General features: G+C 34.8%; 1 pseudogene; it reads right to left on the bottom strand.

The window, feature by feature from the left end:
- Positions 1-1,226: 1,226 nt before the first annotated feature.
- Positions 1,227-5,924, bottom strand: LOC122346632 (annotated as a pseudogene).
- Between the last annotated feature and the right edge of the window lie 256 nt (positions 5,925-6,180).

Genomic DNA, 6,180 nt, shown 5'->3' with positions numbered 1-6,180 from the left:
TATGTTATTATTTCTGTGTAAACTACATGAAGTTTATAGGCGTGTGCGCAGACATGTGTTGTTTCTTTACAAAGTAACATCGCCAACTACTGGCCTGGTATGCATAATACAGGGGTTTAGTCGTTTTTGAGAATTTTTGGGATTTGAACATTGTTGTTTGTGCATTAAAGTTCTCAAAAACACAAAGGAAAATCTTTCTATTTTAAGTATTTCTTTGTCCTGTAATTGCACATTCAGGCAATACTTTAAACAGCCAAAGTTACTTTCCTCTGGTTATTAGCTTTTACTGATTGATTCTACCTAGCTACTTCACACAACATTGCATTGAGAAAAGCAGAGTGCATTAGTGCATATTTTTCTTCTTAATTTTTCCTACAAGGATTTTCATAGAGATTTTGTTAAATAAGACCAAACATACAAGCAATTTTTCTGTTGTAAACTCCAAATAAAACCTTACATCTCACAAAAAACCTTGATGATTAGCAAACAGTTTATCAGTATATTAAATGATATCATATGTGATAAGGTGGTTCCTCAGAAAAGCAGTTCATTAAACACATTGAAGCCTCTCCTCCTTTGACCTTTGTCTCACTTGCCAATGTACTGCTGCATTATGCTTTTTGATAACCTTGAAGGCGACCCCTTGGGGAAGGGCTGTGCTTCAGAGGTCCTTTGGTGACACTAGTTTGCCCCATTCCTGTGATTGGTGGACATCTTCCTGTAGGATTATGGGTAGTATAGTTCTTCACTAGGAATTTGAACCGTTGAACTTTTTTTTTTTTTTCTCATGCAGGTGCAGGTTGTTAAAGAGGTATATATTTTTGAAAAACACTTATGATAAATTATTTTAAGTTAGAACTCATTTATGCCTGGAAGTATATAGCTATGACCAGAAAATAACCATAAATTAAATTTTGTATCTTTCAGATAGTTTTATAAACCCCTACAATAAATGTACTTTAACTTTTTCAACTGCGCATTTAAGAACGCCATTATAAAATCCATTATATTCTTTTTTTTTTTTTTTTTTGAAAACTAAATTTAATACTGACATATTTTGCAGATGCATCTTAACCCGATTAATATAACATTGTTATACTTTCTAACACAGATATGTAGTCTCTTCTCACTGTTTCCTTCCAGTCAGACTGGTAACTCATATGGCCCTCAATAATTTAATATATGTAAACTTCAGTAACACATTCAAAGCATTATGACACATTCAATTAAATTCTTCTAATCTTTTAATTAAAACAGACGCATTAGGCTCAATTTGCGCTCACAGGGTACTTGTCAGTTTGTCATAAAACTCCAAATGTTCTGTTTCTGTTTTTCTGTTGCTAGATGATTTTAATACATGGTTGCAACAGAGAACAGAAATAATTCAGGAACAAACATAAAACTCTTAAAACATTTTTTTGGTTTGTTTTCTCTCTTTTGTTAAAAACTAAACCTTATCTTTTCCATTCCTGCCAAAAAATGTCTTCATATCTGTCAGTTTCTGTCTCATTCTTAATTTTACTCAAAAGGCAATTACAAATATGTGATTCCTGTAATAAAACAAAAATAAAAGTAAAATCTAGTGTTGTATTATAATCTGTATGTGCATAAGGCTGGTGTATCAACTTTTTTATATGAAATACAAAATATAATATCTCATTGAATCATATTGTTCCCCCTATAATACAAACCGCATAAGTGGGCTCTCATTTTCTCATCAAATACTTAAACATTAAATAACGATAAACAATAAACAATACTTGTGCAATCTTTAGACTATATACTTTCTACATGACCCAATGTTCAGTGTTTATTCAGAAAGACAGTCTTCTATAGGATGATCTGGTTTTGGAAGCTCCTGTTGAGATCTTTATGAGGTAAGACGATAGAGTTTCGAATGATGACCTCCGATGGAATATTCACATTGCAGCCTAGAAGAAAAAAAATAGAGAGTATAGAATGTTAGACATACTTCCTGTTCTGGAAAAACTGTTACACACATATACCTGCAGAAGCAAGATGATTGTTAGAACTTCTTAAGGAACAGCTCCACCTTCTGGAAAAAAACAGACTGTACATATTTATGTGTTTAAAATACACATTAGATCATCAGTAATGCAGTTACGACATGGCTGTATTATATGTGCGGCTGGAGCAAAGGTATATTTATATAGCAAGAAGCAAAAACACATAATATTGGTCAGAAATTAACGATTTTTCTTTTATGACAAAAATCATTAGGATATTAATTTAAGATCATGTTCCATGAATTTATTTTGTACATTTTCTATCGTAAATGTATCACAACTTAACTTTTGATTGCCAAGAACAATCAAAGTCACTTAGTATCTCAGCCAAAGAACAACAGTTTTCAATACTAATAATATTTAAAAAAAAAAAAATGTTTCTTGAGCAAAATCAGCATTTTACAAGGATTTCTGATGTAGAAGGACACTGAATACTGGAGTAAAGGCAGCTGGAAATTCAGATTTGCCAAAGGAATAAATTACATTTTAAAATAAACTAAAACAGAAAAGACATGTAATGATATTTCACAATATTATTTTTCCTTTTTTTTTTGAGCATTCTTTAAACAAAATTAAGAATGTTTTAAAATGTAAAACATTATTATATTATATTATATTATATTAAATTAAGTTATCTATGTTGCCACTCGTTAGATCTTCATACCAAGAATGGTGATGGATGGGGTTAGACCTCCATCCCTGAACAGAGTCTCGCTGTCAATCTTGGCATACGGGTCGTTGGGATTGGGGTCACCGGAGTGCCTTCTACTCTTGCCCATTTCCCACTGTACTGTCCCATCCAACAATACTGTTCAACACACAACAGTGATCCTGAAACAGAGAGCCGCGTGTTTAATAATAACCAACGTCACATTTCCTGCTAATGTCTGATTGCCACTGCAGCGATACGAACACAGGGTGACCCACTTCACCTGTAACATGGCTCCATGTAATATAATGGACTCCCTCACTCTTACACCTCCTCCAATTGTCACCCCTTTGCCGATGGAAACATTAGGACCCAACTGAATGGAGAGAAAGAAACTGAAATCAGTGCAGAAGCATATATTTACTGCATATAAGTTGTTGTCCATATACTTACCACAGCAGAGGGATCGATGTTTGCTGTAGGGTGTATATAAACATCCCCTGAAGGGGGTAAACAAATATTTAGTGACTTTGTACCTGCATATAATATCAAAACAGCTCAGAGAGAATTCTTCATGTAACATACCGATTATTTTGGGGGTTCCATGTTGGTTTGTAGCCAGTCTTTCAGGATGTGTCTGATGATACTGCTTGAGGTACAAACGACTAGCATATATTGCTGACCTGTGTTACGTTACATAACAACATCATAAGAAACAGTGACAGAAAGGGGAGATGACAGGTAAAAATTGAGAGAAATGCAGATTTACCCTGCAGACTTGATCTGACTCCAGAAATGCTGTGTTTTGTAGACAAAGAGTTTTTTCTGTCCTGCTAGGGTTGTAAAGATGTCCTGTTCTAGCCGAAGCACCTCTGGCATCTGCTTGCCATTAGTGAGTTCTTCCCTGTGGAAAAAAAAAATAACTCATTTCAGTGCAAACAGGTCAGGCTGACCTATTATTATACACGTAAATCTGTCCGGTGAAGACTGCAAAGCGGTTTAGAGGCTGAACTATGTCAGTGACACTCACTGGATCCTCTCCTGCTGGTTCCTCTGGAAAACCACCCCAATATGGCCAAAAATATCCGGAGTGAACAAATAGATCCCACAGTTGATAATGTCACTTACAAAAGTACTGGGTTTCTCCACAAAATGGAGCACCTGAAAGAAATGAGTGATAATAAGCTTAATGTGAAAAAGCAAGTATCTTCTTAATGGCATTTATTGAACGGAGTACTTGTCCATCAGATCATATGAATTAGTGTGCGTGGAAGCAATCATGCATATTTATACATTCATACATATATAGTACCTCATTTGTCTCATGGTTTTCCACAATGCAGCCGTAGTTTAGAGATTGTGTTCTATTGGCCTGCAGTGAGAGATTTAGAAAAATCCTGAAACCATTTACCACTGTTTTCAACATAAATGTTTCTTGAGCACCAAATCAACATATTAGTTATGATTAAGTATGATTTCTGATGGATCACGTGACACTGAAGACTGGAGAACACTTGCTGAAATATCGGCTTTGCCATGTGATATATTACATTTTAAAATATATTCAAATATAAATTTGTTTTAATTATTTTTTTAATAGTAGTATTTTTATAATATTATGGCTATTACTGTATTAATGATCAAATAAATGAGGCTTGATGAACATAAAAATTCTTTAAAAAAAAAAAAAAATGTATACTAGATATATTATATTATATAATTGGGGTCTGTCAGTCAAATAAAATTCTTAAGTCTTAAGTAATTACATTATTTGTTGATTAATTAAACTAATTAAAGGCTAATTAAATTTGGCAGTGAAATTAGCTACGCAAGATAATTTAAATCCATTATTGTGTTAAAAAGTATCAAAAGAAATATTTTTTTGAGTAAACATAAAATGTATTACATGTAAATGTTTAATCTACAATGGCCCAACATAAAAAGATAATTTGAGAAACATCTCATATTTTTGGATCAGACAATGAAAGCCACTGGTAACCAAAATAGCTTAATTACAAAAAGTCTTTAAAATACCTTCTTTTATGCTCTGTACCCACTCTTGATTACTAAACATAAACCTACTGTAGTTCCAAGTAAGACTCACAATGATTCTCGCCGTGCTGACGGTGGAACCGGAGCATTTCCTGCAAGGGGAACTCGGAGCACACGCCAGCATTCATGAGGAAAATGCAGCAGGACCCCAGACAAGATCTGGTCACGAAAGTGATAGATCCCACCGCCTGTACCAAGGGCGGCGAACTCCTGCAAGTACCTTCAGATTCAAAAAGAAATAAATTGTGTGATCAGGCCTACGTATTTGACCAGTTTAAATTACAGCACTGTCAGATAAGACAAAATATCAACATAGTAGCAATCATACATTTTTCTAAATTTGAAATATCTGATCTGAACTCGTGTCTACCTTATTGGGATTTTAAGTTCCTGTTGTGCAGAAGAAATGAAGCGGTTTAGCTCATCGTTGGGCTGATAAAAACCTATTAGTATGATCTCTTTCATATCAGGAACCTTTAAGAGAATAAAACATGGACAACTTTCAAGACAGACATTAATAAATGTGAAAAGTGTTTAACTTCACTCTTAACGTGTCATCTACACACAGTCTGTAGTGTCTTACTTGTGCACAGGCTTCTATGTGATGCTGCAGCATGGGAACTCCTGCCACTGGGAACAGTGGTTTGGGCACCTCGAATGACAGGGGGCGGAACCTGGTACCTGTACGCAGGGCATTTTTATTTAATGCGTTTTAAACAGGTTTTGATATCCACGTATTAGCATATTTGCTCGTTTTAAGACGGTAGCTCTGTACCGCTAATTTGAGTTTAGCATATCAGACTCTATCACGTAGCTACGCCTTTTGCGCCACGTCATCATATGTGATAATGTTGTTGAGGTAACGTTCATAACATTCGTAGAGTTATAATAATGACTAAAATCTCACCTTTTTGAGGACCCCCAATTAGGATAATCGCTTTTAGCATGTTTCAGTTATGAGGCAGCTCGCGCTTTACGACGATTAATACCGTTTTAGTACGCTGATTATTATATCACGTCTAGTTTTTTATTATTACTGCATGTAAGTCTGTCTAGGAAAATAAATTGTTAACGGTGTTATTTACGAAATAAAAATCTGCGTCTAATTGAGTTGTTTTCTGAAAACTTTAAAACTTGTTCAACTTCAAGCATAACCGACCAGTTTCTTTAAATCCATTCAATACAGTGATGCGGAAATGCGTGCGCTCTAATCCCGCCCACTGTGACGTACATGCTGCACTTACCAATCAGGTCGTCATTCTGGAGATATAGGTCAACTTCTGTACAGTGGTCCAGTGCGTCCATATTTAGGTCAAACAAGCATTAAATAAGATTTAATAAAGACCACTATTCCAGCCTCATGATTTTCATATATTATGGACAGATAGCAGAAAACCTGTCTTAACGTTTCTCTCTCACCGCATTTAACATATGAGAGCTGTTGTCTTAAAT

Source organism: Puntigrus tetrazona, chromosome 6, assembly GCF_018831695.1.
Source record: "Puntigrus tetrazona isolate hp1 chromosome 6, ASM1883169v1, whole genome shotgun sequence".
In the NCBI taxonomy this organism is placed as follows: Eukaryota; Metazoa; Chordata; class Actinopteri; order Cypriniformes; family Cyprinidae; genus Puntigrus; species Puntigrus tetrazona.
This window is presented reverse-complemented; position numbering and strand designations above follow the sequence as displayed.